The sequence below is a fragment of the Giraffa tippelskirchi genome, chromosome 1, assembly GCF_054371585.1.
Source record: "Giraffa tippelskirchi isolate mGirTip1 chromosome 1, T2T-mGirTip1v1.2.pri, whole genome shotgun sequence".
Taxonomy (NCBI): domain Eukaryota; kingdom Metazoa; phylum Chordata; class Mammalia; order Artiodactyla; family Giraffidae; genus Giraffa; species Giraffa tippelskirchi.
This window is the reverse complement of record NC_137275.1, coordinates 134369763-134389667: the sequence shown is the minus strand read 5'-3', so window position 1 is coordinate 134389667 and position 19905 is coordinate 134369763. Positions and strand designations below refer to the sequence as shown.

At 36.9% G+C, this 19905-nt stretch overlaps 1 pseudogene across 2 annotated transcripts in view; it reads right to left on the bottom strand.

Annotated features, from left to right (window-relative positions):
* LOC145509217 (protein CFDP2 pseudogene) overlaps positions 1–19905 on the bottom strand; it is an 837797-nt pseudogene that overhangs the window by 257647 nt on the left and 560245 nt on the right. Inside the window, exon 6 of one of the 2 annotated variants that reach the window (XR_014055919.1) lies at positions 14255–14351. The exons of the other annotated variant lie outside the window; for it this stretch is intronic. The product of XR_014055919.1 is annotated as a protein CFDP2 pseudogene, transcript variant X2 (transcript). The remainder of the gene's footprint in view (positions 1–14254; positions 14352–19905) is intronic. 2 annotated transcript variants of the gene reach the window in all.

Sequence of the window (19905 nt, the reverse complement as noted above, 5' to 3'; positions counted from 1 at the left end):
TACAGGATAGAAGAAAATATTTGCAAATAATGCAACAGATAAGAGATTAGTATTCAAAATAGATAAACAGCTCACACAACTCAATACCATAAAAACTGAGAATACAATAAAATAGGTGCAAGAGATTTGAACAGACATTTTTCTAAAAAAGACATACAGATGGCTAAAAGGCACATGAAAGGATGTTCACTGTTGTTAATTATTAGTGAAAAATAAATCAGTACCACAATGAAATGTCACCTCACATTTGTCTGTATGGCTATCATCAAAAAGCCTACAAATAAAAAATATTGGAGAACATGTGGAGAATAGGTAACCATTTGTAGACTGTTGGTGGAATATAAATTGGTTTAACCACTATACAAAACCTATTGAGGTTCCTTAAAAACTAAAAATAGAACAACCATATGATTTAGCAGTCACACTCCTTGGTATATAACTGGAAAAATGAAAATGGTAATTTTAAAAGATACATGTACCCCTAACATGCACCCCCATGTAGATAGCAGTACTACTTACAATAGCTAAGACACAGAAACTACCCAAGTGACCATCAATTAGCCTAAAAATATATGTATGTACACACACACACACATATATACAATGAAATGTTACTCGGGCATAAAAAAGAATGAAATATTGCTATTTGGAGCAACATAATGGACCTAGAGAATATTATGCTTTTTGGAGTAAATCAGAAACTAAAGAAAGACACTATATGATACCATTGATAGTTGGAATCGAAATAATAATACAAATGCATTTAATCAAAACAGAAACAGATTCACAAACATAGAAAACAAACTTGTGGTTACCAATGACAAGAGGGGAGGGGAAGGGGAAAATTAGGTATATAGGATTAACAGATATAAACTACTACATATAAAATAGATAAGCAACAAGGATTTACTGTATAGCACAGGGAACTATACATGCTAGCTTAAGTTAACCTATAATAGAATAAAATCTGCAAAAACACTGATCTACTCTGCTGTACACCTAAAATTAACACAACACTGTGAATCAACTATCCTTCAATTAAAAAAAAAAAAGAAGAAAAAAAGAACACAATGTTATCAGCCAGCATAAAAAATGTAAAACTCTGAGTAATGAGAACAAATGAACAAAAACCTGAAGAGCACAGAGGGAGGTAGAGAGAAGATTGGAGATCAAGACAGACATGACAGTGAAGACTCAGCTTCCCTGAATCTGGTTCTCCATCTACAAAATGGGAGTAATTATTGTAAAGTCCTGAATTTAGGTGTAAAATGTTACCTGTGCAAATATAGAGAAGGGAATTTCTGATGAGAAACAGGGGTTTTAGCTGACTCTGTCTGTGTGTGGGTACTCAGTTGCATCAACCGTATCCGACTTTTTGCAACCCTATGGAGATCCATCCAACCAGTCCATCCTAAAGGAGATCAGTCCTGGGTGTTCATTGGAAGGACTGATGTTGAAGCTGAAACTCCAATACTTTGGCCACCTGATGCGAAGAGCTGACTCATCTGAAAAGACACTGATGCTGGGAAAGATTGAGGGCAGGAGGAGAAGGGGACGACAGAGGATGAGATGGTTGGATGGCATCACTGACTCAATGGACATGAGTTTGGGTAAACTCTGGGAGTTGATGATAGATAGGGAGGCCTGGCGTGCTGTGGTCCATGGCGTTGCAAAGAGTTGGACGCGACTGAACTGAGCTGAACTGATAGACTGTAGACTTCCAGGCTCCTCTCTCAGTGGGTTTCTCCAGGCAAGAATACTAGAGTGGGTTGTCATTCCCTCCTCCAGGGAATCTACCCAACCCAGGGATCAAACCCATGTCTCCTGCATCTTCTGCATTGCAGGCAGATTCTTTACCCACTGAGCCATCTGAGAAACCCTTCAGCTGACTACATGATCAATATGATCCATAGTGTGATATTTGCAATTGTTAAAACAAATACAGTTTCCAGCTGTGTGAATAGAAGTAAAACTACTTGCAATAAAGCAAGAACAAAAAAATAAATAAATTAAAACCACAACTGATACCACTGGACCTTTGATGAGAATGTCTTTATTATTCATGAACCCCTTGGATCATATCTGAGTTTATGATAAATCAGTGGAATTTTAAGAAAGTAAAAGTAAGAAGCAATTAAAAAAAAACAATAACAGGTTTTGTTTATGAAGGGATAAGGACTCATAAAAAGCTTGTGAGAGAGTAGCTTGGTCAATTACTTTCAATAATAATTTGAATCTATGTACAAAATAAATGTTAAATAATGGGAAAAAAAAAAAAAACTTTGGTCTTTGTTCTGAGTTCCTGGTATAGCTTCTAATATCCTGGACCTTTCCCAGTTGATGGGAATGTCTTTATTATTCATGAACCCCTTGGATCATATTTGAGTTTATGATAATCAGCCAATTTAAGATGGGGCTTGTGACCAGAAAGACTAACCATATGGCTTGGTTGAGGGTTGGGGCTTTGAGCCAGCTCAACTTTCAGGAAGGGGAGGAGAGGAGGGGGGCTTAGTTTCAGTCATGTGGCCAATGATTTAACCAATGATGACTATATAATAAAGCTGACAAAATAAAAATTCTGAACACTGAAGTTTAATGGAATTTCCTGCCTGGTAACCATATCAGTGTGCTGGGAGGGTGAGGCAATATGATTCTATGGTGAGAAGGCACAGAAGCTCTACCTTTGGGAAACTCCTATTCCTTGTCGTGTATATCCCTTCATCTGATCCCAATTTGTATCCATTACTATAAAACTACAACTGTAATATAGAACTTTCCTGAGTCCTTTGAGTTGTTTCAGTGTATTTTCAAACTTGATTGAGATTGTGCAAACTTTTCTGGACTCCTAGTTGGTCAGAAATATGGGAGGCTTTGGGAACTCGCATGCCATTAACAAACAGGATATACAATAACTTGCAGATTGTTAGAATCAAAACTTCATTCCCATGCAGTAGACATATACCATGATCTTGCAATTATACTCCTAACTGTATTCCCTAGAGAAATTAATCCATGCATGCACCAGAAGACCTGTATTAGCAGCATTATTCATAAAGTAAAATTCTGCATAAGCCATAAACCCAACTGCCTATTGGCAGTGCAAACTATTAGATGCTTTATATTCATAAAGAAATACAGGCAATTATTAATGAATTAATTATTAATGAAATACAGGCAAAAAATCAATGAACTACAGCTATATACGAAAACATGGTTGAGTCTTAAAAGCACAACTTTTGAGTGATAGAAGCTTATCACAAAAGAATACCTGTCATATTGTAATTCATTTTATGTGCGATACAAACACAGTCTGTAGAAAAGAGAAACCTTAATTAAAGTTGGGAGATCAGAAAGGGGAGTTCTCACACCCTATGGCCATAGCACAGCACGATAACAGGAAGAAAGACTCTTCTTTCCAGGCAAGGACTCAGTCAATCAAAATCCATGGACTCTTTCTTTACCATGGCCCTTTCAAATTCCTTTTCCCCTCTATAAGAGTTCTGCCTTCCTTTCCACATGGGACTTGCACATGGCTCACTATGGTTGCAGAACCCAAATTGCAATTCTCTGCTGATTCCAAAGAAATCCATCTTCACTGGAAACATATCTGACAGTCTGTTTTAGGACAACATTTTGGTGGCCCACATGGGGTCCAGAGAAGACCCAAGGCTCTAGGTGTGGTGAACAAACAGGTAGAATATCTACAAATTGAACCTATTGAGCTCACTGATTTTTCTTGCTAACCCTGAAATTTGAAGGTATGTCTCTTTCTTGGATCTGAGCGTGTGTCCTTTTAGCATTTGAATCTCCCTCGGCTTTATTCAGGGACTATTTTAAGGTTTTGTCCTTTCTGTATGTGAGTACTTGTTAGGGACTTGGATCTGATTTCAAGATTATACTATTTCAACCGAAACTGGCTGAGAAGCTGCCGGCCAATCCCTTCAGGAACAGGGGCTGATTCATGGAAACTATGCCAGGTTTTCGGTCATTGGCCCATTCCTTTGGAGTAGGGGCTGTTTTCCAGCAAGTGGCTGAAAAGCCTTTGACTTGGCTCCTCTGAGACCAAGCTACATCCTTAGAACTGGGTGGTATTAGCTTGCAAGCAGTTTAAACTGAGCTGTTTGAGTTGTAAGCTGTTTAAGCTGTTCTTCTACTTTATAGTAATAAACCTCTAAGAAATGGGATCCCAGTTATTTAAATACTTTTAGGGCACCCTACCTTCAGGGACTTTAGTCTACAATAATTCTTCCTCATACGCATTTTTAACTTAAACGAAATGACCTTACCAAAGACAATTTTGATTATCAATGACTATTATGGGGGGCTTTTAAAAATCCCCAAACTTAATTTCCTGAAAATTGAATTGGACTAAAATAGCTCAAAATTTTCCAGTAATGAGTGGAATGCTTATTTTTATTGGTATTTTGAGGTTTCCCAACATTATCAGAAGTCTAAAATTGCCTCTACACAAAATAATATTTTAAGATTAACTGAGGCAAACAAATGATTAAATAAAGATAAAATGGCTCCCAAAGCCTCAGGTTCCTCTTTTTTTGTTCCGTTGCAGGCTCTGCCTCTGTTGCCATCTCTCTTTTTCAGATCCTCATGACCAGACTCCTCCTCCAACACCATTTTCCTCCTCCCCTTCTACACTGCCTATGCCTCCTCTATGCCCTCAATTATCTCATACTAATTCTACAGCCAAATTTTCCCTCTTCTCTGAAACTGTTCCCACTACCATTTCCTTTGAACTTACCAGAGCCTGTCTCTTAAAATTAAGTCTTCTGAGGATCCAGGGGTTAAAGTCTTAATTTCTTATATTCTCTGGACTAAAGCTGAACTGTGAACCACAGTCAAAGATTTTCTAAAAGTAGCTGAAGATCCTCAAAGACTTGAAGAGGAATTTAATAAAGTCATTCAAACTTATCAACCTGGTTTCTCTTGACTTGTACCAGCTATTTCACATGCTGGTTGATGAAGTTCAGGCTCAGCATTGGATGAAAATCACAAATTGGGAAAATCCCAAAAGGTTTCTAGTATTACACCAGGATACCAACCTGATATCTTAACTACATGATGAAGCTTGGACAATCAGTAGGTAATTCACTGAGTAATTTCCAGGACTTTTCCAAAGTCGGTTGGAACAAAATTTAGGTTTAGCTTTGCACACAAAAATCTGATGAATCTATACATAATTACTACAATTGATTTCAGATCAGTTTTAAAGAAAATTCCGGTTTACCTCAAGATGTTGATTCCACCAAGGTAGCTCTTACCTCTATGTTTATTAATGAGCTGAACTGGGACTTTTCCTTTCTAGTAAAAAGGAGCAGGATGGAATGGGATATTATGTTCATTCCAGATTTAGTTAATCTGGCAAACCAACTCTCTCACACTTTAGATGAGTGGTCTCAAAGGAAGACTAACACAACTCCAGCAATTGAAACCTCCTAAACAAAATCAAAACCCTCTGAGTTTCTGCTTTTAGTGCAAAGATTCAGGACATAGTAAAAGAATTTACCCAGAGGAGTTTTTCTTACCTATGAGAGTACTTATTTGCTGGAGAAATATCTAGCAGCCTATTTATTCTTAGGTCAACAAGTCAAAAGTAATCCATATTGTTTCATAAAACATCTACAGGTTGTTAAAATATATATTAAAATAAGGTAGTGGTTACCATAGATTTCAGAATACTGATTATCTTTAGAGAGAAATGCTGTTACCAGGTTGGGGCAATTGTAGAAATTAAATTGCCTACAAATGTTCCATTTATTGTCTGAAGTGGTGATTGCATGCATGTGTGCATGCTAAATCACTTCAATCATGTCCAACTTTTTTTGACCCCAGGGACTGTAGCCCACCAGCTCCTCTGTCCATGGGATTCTCTAGACAAGAGTACTAGAGTGTGTTGCCATGATTTCTCCAGGGGACCTTCCCAACCCAGGGATGGAACCCACATCTCTTATGTCTCCTGCATTGGCAGGCGGGTTCTTTACCACTAGCACCACCTACATGAGTGTTTTGTGAAACAATTCTGCTGTTTGTTTTATGAACATTTCTATATGTAGGTTGCTGCTGCTGCTGCTGCTAAGTCGCTTCAATCGTGTCTGACTCTGTGCGACCCCATAGATGGCAGCCCACCAGGCTCCGCCATCCCTGGGATTCTCCAGGCAAGAATACTGGAGTGGGTTGCCATTTCCTTCTCCAGTGCATGAAAGGGAAAAGTGAAAGTGAAGTCGCTCAGTCGTGTCCGACTCTTAGCGACCCCATGGATTGTAGCCTACCAGGCTCCTCCATCCATGGGATTTTCCAGGCAAGAGTACTGGAGTGGGGTGCCATTGCCTTCTCCAATATGTAGGTTACACTGCACTAAACAAAAAAACAGAAGGATTTCATAGAATGAAAACTTGTGACAAAGTTTTACCAGCTTCCTTTGATTTGCTTTGGTCAGTATTGACAATGAATGAATTGTGTTTATTACATAAATGTTTGCTTCTAAACCCATTGAAGCCAGTTATTATCTAAGGGAGATTTTGTTTCATAATATTATTTTCATGATATACTTGATAAGGACATTAGTAATTCATTAGCAAAGCTGAATGGAGCTCTGGCCAAGCCCCAGACAAAATGTAAATAAAACAACAGAATCAAGGGAATCCAAATAAATAAGACTTTAGAAATGCAATTTTTTCTATTTTCAAAATGTTGTGTGATCTTGTCACTTAAGCCAGGGTCCAGTAAATTAACTAATTTTGTAGAAATCAAGCTTGAAACTTCCCTGTTAATGCACAGTGGTGTAAAAGTGTATGACATTTGAAATCAGAGCAAATCAATGTTTTGCCAAATACAATCAAATAATATAATAAAAAAAAAAAAACCTAAGCATTATTTTGAGTCAGAAATATATGAGTGCTCATTCTTTAATATTTATTAAAATGTTTGAATGAACTCTCTGAAACATTCTAGTCAGTAAGTTTTGAGGTTTACTTGTTTTCATTCATCCCAACCTCTCCAAAACTTAGTTCAAAAATGCACTATATTTTTCATAATATGAAAATAATACATCATGACAGAAATGTTTATTTTTTCCATCTATTTTATACTCCTGTTCTTCAAATTGTTGTGAAATAAATGCATCAAAATATTTTTTGCGTTTTTCAAAATGTTAGTGAGTCACAGTCTAGAGCAGTTTTTCAAAAGTCTGCTTGTTACAGAGCCCCTGTTTGAGTTCCCTGAGTCATGTAACAACCTAGAGGGGAGGGACATGGGGAGAAGGATCAAGAGGGAGGGGACATATGTATACCTATGGTTGATTTATGTTGATACTTGGCAGAAACCAACAAAATTCTGTAAAGCAATTGTCCTTCAATTAAAAAAAATCTTTTTTTTTAAAAAAAGTGTGCTTGTACACAAATTTTATTTATAAATAATATTTCTAATTCAGTAGACTTGTGGAGTGGTCCAAGAAAAACTAAAGAGCCTCTTGATGAAACGTGAAAGAGGAGAGTGAAAAAGTTGGCTTAAAACTCAACATTCACAAAACTAAGATCATGGCATCTGGTCCCATCACTTCATGGTACATAGGTGGGGAAACAATGACCGACTTTATTTTGGGGGGCTCCAAAATCACTGCAGATGGTGATTGCAGCCATGAAATTAAAGGATGCTTGCTCCTTGCAAGAAAAGCTATGACCAACCTAGACAGCATATTAAAAAGCAGAGATATTACTTTGCCAACAAGGGTCCATCTAGTCAAAGCTGTTTTTTCCAGAGGTCATGTATGGATGTGAGAGTCGGACTATAAAGAAAGCTGAGCACTGAAGAATTGATGCTTTTGAACTGTGGTGCTGGAGAAGACTCTTGAGAGTCCCTTGGACTGCAAGGAGATCCAACCAGTCAATCCTCAAGGAAATCAGTCCTGAATATTCACTGGAAGGACTGATGCTGTAGCTGAAAGTCCAATACTTTGGCCACCTGATGCAAAGAACTGACTCTCATTCCAAAGTTGCTCACTGGAAAAGACCCTGATGCTGGGAAAGATTGAAGGCAGGAGGAGAAGGGGACGACAGAGGATGAGATGGTTGAATGGGATCACTGACTCAGTGGACATGAGTTTGAGTGATGGACAGGGAAGCCTGACATGGTACAGTCCATGGGGTTGCAAAGATTTGGACACGACTGAGCAACTGAACTGAACCAAGTACCTGTATTTTCGGAAAGCTCTATGAAAAAATTCCATATTCAGTGCAGTATGGGAGTAAATAAACTTTACAGAAATTCCTATTATCATAGTTCCTTCCATCCATAGGTGTTTGAGACTATTTCCGAAATGAAATAGTTCAATTTGTATTATATGTACTTTCCTCTTGCTTCCTAATTTTTAGGATCATTGTAACTTTTATAGAATATGGCTATTAAGATATGCATTTTTCTTTTTTATTCAAGGGTAATGATTCATACAAATGATATCTCTCCTTTTCCATACTCTACTTCTTTGGGACCAATTGAAAGTTATGGCTTGGCTTCTAAAGAGATTTCTACATTTTTATTAAAACATTAACTACCATTTGAATGTAAGCATTCCCAATGGATTTTCAAGTCGATCTTCTGAACAATTTAAATCAGTTACCCCACACATTATACACAAGCAAAGAGGATAAAATTTTACATTCATGAATCTCAGTTTCAATACCACTGTCTAAAAAAGAGTGCCATGTGCTGTGCTTGCTTAGTCACTCAGTTGTGTCTGACTCTTTGTCAATCCATGGACAGTAGCCCACAGGCTCCTCTGTCCATGGGGCTTTCTCAGGCAAGAATACTGGAGTGGGTTGCCATGCCCTCCTCCAGGGGATCTTCCCAACCCAGGGATTGAATCCAGGTCTCCCACATTGCAGGTGGATTTTTTACCATCTGAGCCACCAAGGAAGCCCAAGGCTTTAAGAAATGAGATATTTGGGACATAACATGCCTATGCCAGTACATTGGTTTGCCTGACAATAAAGTTAACCCCATTCCTCAACCTTTCTGTTTTCAGTAGGGTTGGAATAATAGAGTCCTTTGTAGTCACGTATTGACAGAGTTGGCAAAGCACAAATTTCAAGTCAAATAGGCCCACATTCAAATTTACAAGTACACTTGCACTCTCTGAGCCTCATTTTTCTCATCCTTAAATAGGAATAATTGTGTCTTTTGTGTGGAAAGTGTTGACCACAGGAAGAATCTATTGTAAAAGAGAAAGGGAAAAGGCATCAAGAGTAGACAGAAGAAAAAGAGTAGGTTAACTTAATAAATTTAGGAGAGGCTGGAGGACATTAAGGGAAGAGAAGAAAGATTGATTTTTTGAAAATATAATATTCTTTAAAAAGACCAAAAACCCAGGAAAAACCATGGAATGGTTCTTATTCCCTTAACCAAAGTAATAAGGAAAACCAAGTCCATAGCAGGGATCTAACTAATAAATGCTAAGACTACTGTCAAAACAGCCCTGTAAATTCTTAACTTCAGGTGCCCATGATATATTTGTCTTATAATAAGGACTTATATTTACACAAAAATATTTAAATACAGTAAACGGTTTTTAGATTGGAGGGGTAACAAATGTCTATCTAGCGCCATCCTGGGAGCCACCTGTGGAGAATTTTGGTTAATGTCTGGTCTACAATGAGAACTGTTTACATTATACCTAATATTCATTGAACACTTATTCTATGGCAGTTGCAGTTCTAAGTAATTTACACATGTGGACTTATTTAATTCTCATAAAAGCCTTATGAGATTATTGTAAGTATAGTCATAATTTCTTTTTGCATTTGAGGAATCTGAGACAAAGAGAGCTTAAGTAAATTGTTCAAGGTCATGCAGCCTGCATGCAGATACAAATAATATTAGCAATTATAGGATATGAAACAAATATTTTTGCACTGTACATTTTCCTGTAATGTCTTAGTCATTTTTTGATTCCCTAAAAAAAAAATAAAATTGCCAAAGATTACCTCTGTATGAAACTGGAGCTATCTTTGACGAAAAAAATTATCTTTGAATATTGAATTTTAAGTTATATGCAAAGATAAATTCTTCACGCATTGACAGAAAATAGGTTTTTCAATCCACTTAATAAAAATAACATAAATTGGCAGAAAAAATTTAAAACCAATAGTATCATTTTACCATATAAATAAACTAGAGTTTTGCAATTGATATTTTTCTCCAGTTAGAACACAACTTTGAGTTTTTTGACCCTAACTATTTTGAAGTATCTGACTTTTTCGCTCCCCTTTCCCTTCCTTCTTTTATCATCTTAACTTCACAGACAAAGCTATGATAGGGATCATGGTAAATATTTTGATACTATTCTCAGAGAAGACTCCAGACCTTAAGGTGAACAGACAACCTTTTCCTTTTCCCATTTAGCTGAGATTTTTAAGACTTTCAACTTGCTAAAAATGGGTAAAAGGGGAACTAATTTACAGAGCTTTCTATTTATAGTTTTGATGTATCAGCACATTAAAGAACATCACTCCACAGATATATAGACACCCTGCAGATGGGGTTCCATCTGTTCAGCCTGATTTTGCTACACGCTTAAGAACAAAGCTCAATCTTTGACCTTTTAAATTGCTGCTGCCTTATACACTCACTACATTGCTATATAATACACTCTGAATGCTTTCCTGTCTTGACTATTGTTTTCTTTTTCCTGCAAAATAGTGGTTTTGCTGGAAGCTTTACCTCCACAGACAGTGTGTTACTTTAGGCAGGTATTGCCAGTTACATGTTTTATATGAATTTTAAATGTAAATTTATTCATTAAAATGCCTCTTGTTTGCACTAAAATTTAAAAAATAGTATGCTTTGAATCGACACAATGAATGCATAAATGCTCTCTTAATAATTCTTTTGTTACTTTAATTAAAACTATTTTTTCTACTGGTGTCTTTCACTACTGAGTAAATGGACAAGGCATTGCATTAAAACTGCAAAGGCAAAAGAGTAGCTTAAATCTCCAGGACACCTCAGCGTAAACATGTGTCAGGCAAACTGGATTGCCCTCTACTGTCCTGAGATACAGAAGCTAGGGTCAGGATGAATAATTTCTTGCCTCTTTCTGCAATCTCTTCCATCTTCTTTTCTAAGTGACTTAAAATGACAAATACAAAACAAAACAAAAATGACAAAGAGATGAAAATATGAAGTCTCTGCTAGCTGTTCCTCTACTTGAAGACCTAGAATTCAGGCAGCGGGTGGGGAATTTCTATCTTCAGAAATGAAGGCACCTAATTGCCTACATCCCTCATCAGTAGTAAATTTATGGCAATACAGAACTTTTTTGTACAATAAAATGTGGTATACTGGAGATGAGTTTTAGAACATATATGAATAGGCAACAGTTTTATATAGAATAAATAGTGTTAAGTGTTTCTAGATCAATGGTTTCTTGCTTTATGATTAATAATGCCACAGATCCGCTTCTTCCCATCTGAGAATAGTCTGTTCACTGTACTCTTTACCTGAACAGAGGAGAATTGCAATTTCATTCAAAGCTTCAGTCCCTCTTTCTTCCTCATTCTCTTTTAAACTAGACTGTTTCTCCTGAGAGTTCATAAAGAGATTCCTTTGAGTCCCCTTACTCCATCAATGAATAAATAAAAACAGCTTTTCTGATAATCCTCACTGTGCAAAGAATATCACTTCCCATCACACACACACACGCACACACACACACACACACACAATCTCTTTGAACTTTTTGAGCTATCACCTGACAGTAATTTCAGTGTGATTCAATTCCTTACTTTTTTCTCTTGCCAAGTGTACTTAGCAATGCAGTAGGAGCTTAAGGAGGTTTGGCTTAAAACTCAACATTCAGAAAACAAAGATCATGGCATTTGGTCTTATCACTTCACGGCAAATAGATGGGGAAACAATGGAAACAGTGAGAGACTATTTCTGGGGGCTCCAAAATCATTGCAGTTGGTGACTGCAGCCATGAAATTAAAAGATGCTTACTCCTTGGAAGAAAAGTTATGACCAACCTAGGCAGCATGTTAAGAAGCAGACATTACTTTGCCAACAAAGATCCACTTGGTCAAAGCTATGGTTTTTCCATTAGTCATGTATGGATGAGAGAGTTGGACCATAAAGAAAGTTAAACGGCAAAGAAATGATGTTTTTGAACTGTGGTGTTGGAGAAGACTCTTGAGTGTCCCTTGGACTGCAAGGAGATCTAACCAGTCTATCCTCAAGGAAATCAGTCCTGAATATTCAGAAGGACTGATGCTGAAGCTCCAATACTTTGTCCACCTGATGTGAAGAACTGACTCATTAGAAAAGACTCTGATGCTGGGAAAAATTGAAGGCAGGAAGAGAAGGGGACGACAGAGGATGAGATGGTTGGATGGCATCACTGACTCAGTGGACATGAGTTTGAGTCAGCTCTGGGAGTTGGTGAGGGACAGGGAAGCCTGGCATGCTGCAGTCCATGGGGTTGCAAAGATTTGGACATGACTGAGCGACTGAACTGAACTGAGGAACTTAAGGGCTGCAGTCAGGGAAGATGTGATTCTGAGTGAGATAACTGAAGTTCTATGAGAGGTGGAACCATCTGCCAAGAAGCTGTTAAGAACCAGTGATCTTCTAGTGGTGGACTTCAGTTCTCAGACCTTCTGAGTGGATCTGGTCACTGTGCTAGGCATGTACAACTGAAGAGCAGGCCACTTCACAATTTGTACCAAACGGTACAGGGCCATGGAAACAATCAAGTTTGAAACCACAGAATCCTGTTTTGAATACTGGTTTGCCAAGTATTTGCTCTGCGTTCATAGCTTTCTTCTTATATGTGTAAATCCCACTTTTGCTCATATGAAATTGGCTTTCCCTAACATCTGCTACATACTTCCTATTGACCTGGCACCTTTATTTTTAGTTCTAGAACTCTTATTCTCAATGGGTTTAGCATACTTTTAGTATATGCACAAACACATGAGATTTTAAACAAATAAAAAATTATGATCTTGTTACATGTAGTGAATGTTTACATTCTTTTCTCTCCCATATTCTTTTCCTTTTCTTTCTATGCTTGGCTCTCACATTCAGGGTTCCAATTTTGGAGGTTTTTTGAGTCAACCTATAAATTAAACACTTTACATTTTCTTAAAAAATTCCATGAACAAGTTTGTGATATCTTAATTTCTGATATGTAGTGATACTATTTCTTTTTTTTTTTTTTTTAGTGATACTATTTCTAAAGTCTCTATTATGTTTTGCTGATATATGCTATTCTTTTATCAATAATATGATTCATTTTGAAACACCTCACAGTTTAATGAGGGATAACAAATACCATTTACTATCAAATATTTCATCTCATTTAACATTGAAATGTTTATTTTATTGTTTTATAGTAATAGAGGTCCTAAAGAGTCAGACACAACTAAAGTGACTTAGCACAAACACACGCAAGTATATTTTTATCATTATATATAATCACATCAAAAAAAGAAAATCACTGGTAAAAATTAAGAGACTGAAAGGAATTATTGTGTAAAGCTAATGGGCCTACAAAGTGAAAATGAATATCACTCAGTTGTGTCTGACTCTTTGCAACCCCATGGACTATACATTCTCCAGGCCAGAATACAGGAGTGGATAGCTGTTCCCTTCTCCAGGAGATTTTTCCAACCCAAGGATCAAATCCAAGTCTCCCATATTGCAGGCAGATTCTTTACCAGCTGAGCTACCAGGGAAGCCCAAGAATACTGGAGTGGGTAGCCTATCCCTTCTCCAGGGGATCTTCCAAACCCAGGAATCGAACCAGGGTCTCCTGCATTGAAGGTGGATTCTTTACCAGCTAAGGGCCTACAAAGGTCTTTGACAGAACAAATAGACACTGACATATACGGATGCTTCTGCTTCTGCTTCTGCTGTCAAAGTAGTAAGTTGTAATGGAATTTTTCTTACACTGTAGTAAGAACAAAACAGATAACATCTAAAATTACAGACTTACTTATATCTATAAAAGCTCCAAGAATCTAAGCAAACTATAACGAATTAAAAATCCAAAAATGATCATCTTCTAGGAGAAAAGAGACCAACTGCTGCTTTGTCCTCTGCAAAACAGTGGGGAAAAAGGAAGCTGCCATCATTAGGAATTAGGAGAAACTAGCTGAATGTTTTACAGTTGTTTAAAGTTGAGAGTAGACTGGCCTGAGTGTTTAGATTCTAGAAGAGTCTGAAGCTCAGAAAAGTTTGTACTCACCCATCATCAGTTTCCCACAAGCCTTCATCAAGGGCTCACTCTGAAAATAGGGGTTCAGCAAGGTGAACAGCAAAGACCCATCTGAGCATTACAGGTCCTGAAATAGTAGAGAGAGTTCACCTATGCCCAGGAGAGAAATCTATCATGTATATAATTTATATAAATCAATCTACCTACCTACCTGTGTGTGTGTGTGTGTGTGTGTGTGTGTGTACGCGCATGTGTAGAAAATGAGAAAGTAAAATTGATTCTAATCACAGGGAATCCAATCATCTATCACAAAGTCCTAAGGGAGTTAACAAAAAGTGTTTTAATTCTAGTAGTATTAGTTAGTAGTAGTAGTGCTCTAGTAGTAGAATTAGCAAGAAATTAAGCAGCAAGTTACAAAGTCAATACCTAAAGTCAAGGGCATTTCTATATATTGGTAACAAACAAATGGAGAATGGAATTTGTAAAATACCAGTTACGCATGTTATATCACATATTCATTAGTTTCAAGGCCTTTAGAAAAAGATTGACCTCCTGGAGGGAGGGATTTCAGCCGTCAGATGGCCTTTGGATTCCAGCTGCAATAGCAACTCTTTCCTGAATCTCCAGCCTGCCAGCCTACCTTGTGGATTTTGGACTTTCCAGCCTTCAAAATCACATGAGCAAATTACTTAATATTTATTTTTAGATTTATCTCATATCCTTCTGTTTCTCTAGAGAACAGTGACTACTAGAGCCATGTATGTCTACTCTCATTTAACAAATCTATAAGATGTAAAATTCCTTTCAAAGTATTTCATAAAGAAATGCTCTTCATCCTTCCACTGAAGTCTGTTTATGCCTAGGTCTGAAACCCAAGATGATATGCATCTTAGGAAACAATGTAGAAGTAGGATTAAATAATTATGTGTTAATACACATAATTTGTCTCCATTTGTTTATAACTTCATCACTCATAAAACCTTATCATTCTGATACTAAACAATGTGTATTTCAGCAAGTGATTGTGTTTAGAAATTCATATGAAATTCATATGATTTGGGCAACAATTTATCTCTCACCATGAAAGAGAAAGCAACAGCACATTGTAAGGAGGCTTTTTTTTTTTTTAAAGATAAAGTGACTCTGAAGCTTTTGAATACATGTCTTAGATTAATGAGCTCAAACTATTGGACACTGTATTGCACTCTCTAAGCATGTGGTCAATATTTCTATGATAACATTTGACTCATCACAGTTGGTCAGGAATCCAAACCTGGGTAACCATTCACTTGGCTAATTGTTCTAACTCATGAGATAAGGTTTTGAAAAAGAAAGAATAAACCATAGTCAGTTGGGAGTCTCTATGTCCCAAAATATTTGAATTTTTGAATCCAACATTTTCTCCCCAGCCTCACCACCTGCCTAAGGAAAGGATGAGTTCTTTTTTAGCAAAGTTTAAAAATCTGGTGACTTAACTTGTGACCAAAATAGTAATTCTTGATTTATACACTCATAAGAGAGAAACTTTTTCTTCTTTGCTTTTCACTTCTCTTCTTTTCACAGCTATTTGTAAGGCCTCCTCAGACAGCCATTTTGCTTTTTTGCATTTCTTTTCCATGGGGATGGTCTTGATCCTTGTCTCCTGTACAATGTCACAAACCTCTGTCCATAGTTCATCAGCACTCTATCTATCAGATCTAGTCCCTTAAACCTATTTGTCACTTCCACTGTATAATCATAACGGATTTGATTTAGGTCATACCTGAATGGTCTAGTGGTTTTCCCTACTTTCTTCAATTTAAGTCTTAATTTGGCAATAAGGAGTTCATGATCTGAGCCACAGTCCACTCCCAGTCTTGTTTTTGCTGACTGTATAGAACTTCTCCATCTTTGGCTGCAAAGAATATAATCAATCTGGTTTCGGAGTTGACCATCTAGTGATGTCCATGTGTAGAGTCTTCTCTTGTGTTGTTGGAAGAGGTTGTTTGCTATGACCAGTGTGTTCTCTTGGAAAACTCTATTAGCCTTTGCCCTGCTTCAGTATGTACTCCAAGGCCAAATTTGCCTGTTAGTCCAGGTGTTTCCTGACTTCCTACTTTTGCATCCCAGTCCCCTATAATGAAAAGGACATCTTTTTTGGGTGTTAGTTCTAAAAGGTCTTGTAGGTCTTCATAGAACCGTTCAGCTTCTTCAGCGTTACTGGTCAGGGCATAGACTTGGATTACCATCATATTGAATGGCCTTAATGAAAGTGAAAGAGGAGAGTGAAAAAGTTGGCTTAAATCTCAACATTCAGAAAACTAAGATCATGGCATCTGGTCCCATCACTTCGTGAGAAATAGATGGGGAAACAGTGGAAACAGTGTCAGACTTTATTTTTTGGGCTCCAAAATCACTGCAGATGGTGACTGCAGCCATGAAATTAAAAGACTCTTACTCCTTGGAAGGAAAGTTATGACCAACCTAGACAGCATATTAAAAAGCAGAGACATTACTTTGCTAACAAAGGTCCATCTAGTCAAGGCTATGGTTTTTCCAGTAGTCATGTATGGATATGAGAGTTGGACTGTGAAGAAAGCTGAGCACTGAAGAATTGATGCTTTTGAACTGTGGTGTTGGAGAAGACTCTTGAGAGTCCCTTGGACTGCAAGGAGATCCAACCAGTCCATCCTAAAGAAGATCAGTCCTGGGTGTTCGTTGGAAGGACTGATGTTGAAGCTGAAACTCCAATCCTTTGGCCACCTCATGCGAAGAGCTGACTCATTGGAAAATACCCTGATGCTGGGAAGGATTGGGGGCAGGAGGAGAAGGGGATGACAGAGGATGAGATGGCTGGATGGTATCACCGACTCGATGGACATGGGTTTGGGTAGCCTCCGGGAGTTGGTGATGGACAGGGAGGCCTGGCGTGCTGTGATTCATGGGGTTGCAAAGTGTCGGACACGACTGAGAGACTGAACTGTACTGAACTGAAGAGGGAAACTTCTCAATTTTTCCATCCCCAAATATTGTTTCATTTTAAAGTTCAATAATTCAGAAAGAATACTACTTTACTATTTAAAAATAGAAGTAGAAAGGTAAAATGCTGAAGAGGAGAAAATCTGTGACTTTTTAAAAGTGATTCACACTTAACAGGACAATTCAAAATTAATTTTCAGTAGAGACATAGTAACAATAAAATTTTTCCTTTACTGGTCCTACTCTTAAAGTCATGAGAACATCATCTCTGAAATCCTTCCTGACTTGGTTCAGAAAGTCATGGAAGGTAGAGCTCTTTCGTGTATTACTAAGTGGAGAGTCCTCTCATCTCACTCTCTCTTCTAGATTTGTATATATTAATCCTTACAATTCCCTCAAAGCATGCTCTTCTGTGGTATTTTTTTATATTCCCAATAATGAGTGATACTTCCATGTTGGTACTTTGATATTTCTCATTAATCCAAAGTAGACTGCATTGTTCAAGACCCCAAATAATCTTCAGTGCCTTATATTGACCATTTATTAATACACTTGCTTCTTACTGCATATATAAACTAAACATATTCTTATATCCTCACTTAATACTCAGTTTCCATGTTCTCAAATTGGCATGTCAGTATACAAGAAGAATACTCCCCTTTCATTCTCTAAATTATTGTTATTTCTGTTTAATTGGACTCTACAAATTAGGAGAAAAGTAAGGATATTTGAATTATATACCATGATGCACTCAAAATAATCCTTTCATATTTTCTGATGCTTTGTCTCTGAGTCAAGGAAGACTTCCTTCTCCTGAAGACATCCAAAGCAGTAAAACAAATAAAAATGAACAAATATGAATCACCCCATATGGTGAATTTGTCCTGGCAGGCCAGTGTAGGCTAAGTTTCTATTTATAATGAATACATAGCTTTACAGATTCAATACCTCAATTATTTTCCAATTTCCCCACTACACAAATAAGATGAGTGGGTAAGGATTGGTTTCCTTAAAGCCAGTAGCCAAATTTTAGAAAATGGAAGTGGCACTGTTCTTTCCAATAAGGAAAGAATACATCTCAAGGGGAGAAGGAAAAAAGCTAGTTTATCTTACTATAAACACCTAGTCAGTATTAGAGTATTCTTTAACTTAGATACTGTATGACATCACTCTTACCAATTCAACATTTGGATGGAGATACAGTTTTATAAATTTGAGTTTTTAAAACTACTCCAAGGAAAGAAACTCGAGGTAGCCCTGTTCTGTGTTCCAATAACATAGCTGTAATTCAGGTGGTATAGGGTCCATGCCCAAGTCAGAAAACTATAGTAAGTTATTATTTTATGAGCATTATCTAGTGCTAGGCTTATAGTATACACATTATGCTTAAATATTCAAAATCTATAAGATTTCATATCATTTACTTTGTGAGAGGTATTAGGATAGGTAGTATTATTATTTAGAGTTTAAAGATGAGGAAACTAAAGTATAGAAAGTGGGGTAATTTATTAGCTAGTATCCTGGCTAGTATAGCAAAGGCCAAAGTTAAAAGAGAATTTTGGGCAGCAATGCTAACGTATTTTAAACCAAAAATATCATATGCTTAATAAATATTGAACTAAACTGAGCTGAAATTCACTATGTTTGCAATTTTAAAATGTGGTTTTGACCAAGTTACATATATTTTAGATTGAAACAAAGAGAAAAATGAATTGGCAATAAAATTGCCATTATCTAGCTGTCTTTCAAGCTCAAATCTCTGAGGATCAAAATTAAAAGCCTTTCTGAGAATTCAGGAATCAAAAATAAAACACACACACATACATACATACACACAACTCTTAAGGCTACTGAGACATATTCAATTACTTTAAAATATATTATAGCATGAGCTATGAATTTGTTTTTTCCAGAAAATAACTTTCCACATGCCTAGTAATTTATCATAATTCATTGCTTTTTCCATGCAATATTTTATTCACTACTTAAAATACAAAAGCACATAGTTCCATTCATCTAAAATCTAACATTTAAGTAATTCATGAAGTCTGGTTCAAATTCTGAGAGTGGTGACATCATACACCCTCAGGAGGGTATAAAATGAATCTTTTCATGTGTTTATTTTCAAATTGTGTTTATTTTTTTATTCTCTGCAGTTTTTTTTTTTTTCTACTGGGGCATTTTCAATTAATTCATATGGTCTCTTTATATATGAAAACTTTGCCTTTTCTGTTGCAAATATTTTTCTCATATTTGTTTCTTTGTTTTCTGACTTTGCATTAACCACAGAGAAATGACTAGTGTTTATGTAGTCAAATCTATATTTAACTCATATACAACCCTATCTCCCCATGCTTCTATTTCTAATTGCCTAATATCTACAACTGAATATTACATAAATACCGTTAGTGTTTCATTTCATATCATGTCATCCTTTTACCTGCATACATTGTGTGCTTAGTCACTTCAGTCATGTCCGACTCTCTGCGACCCCATGGACCATGGCCTGCCAGGCTCCGCTGTCTATGGGATTCTCCAGGCAAGAATACTGAAGAGCCTTGGCCAAATGTCTTGCCTTGGTTATGGAATAAATTTAATCTTAATTCAGCCACTGGTTGAGGCAACAGACTGCACTTGGAAAAACTAGATAGCACTTTTGCATTTGCCTTTTGTGATATGCTTTGTGTTCTACTCTTGAGTTCCTTACCGACACTGAAGTATAA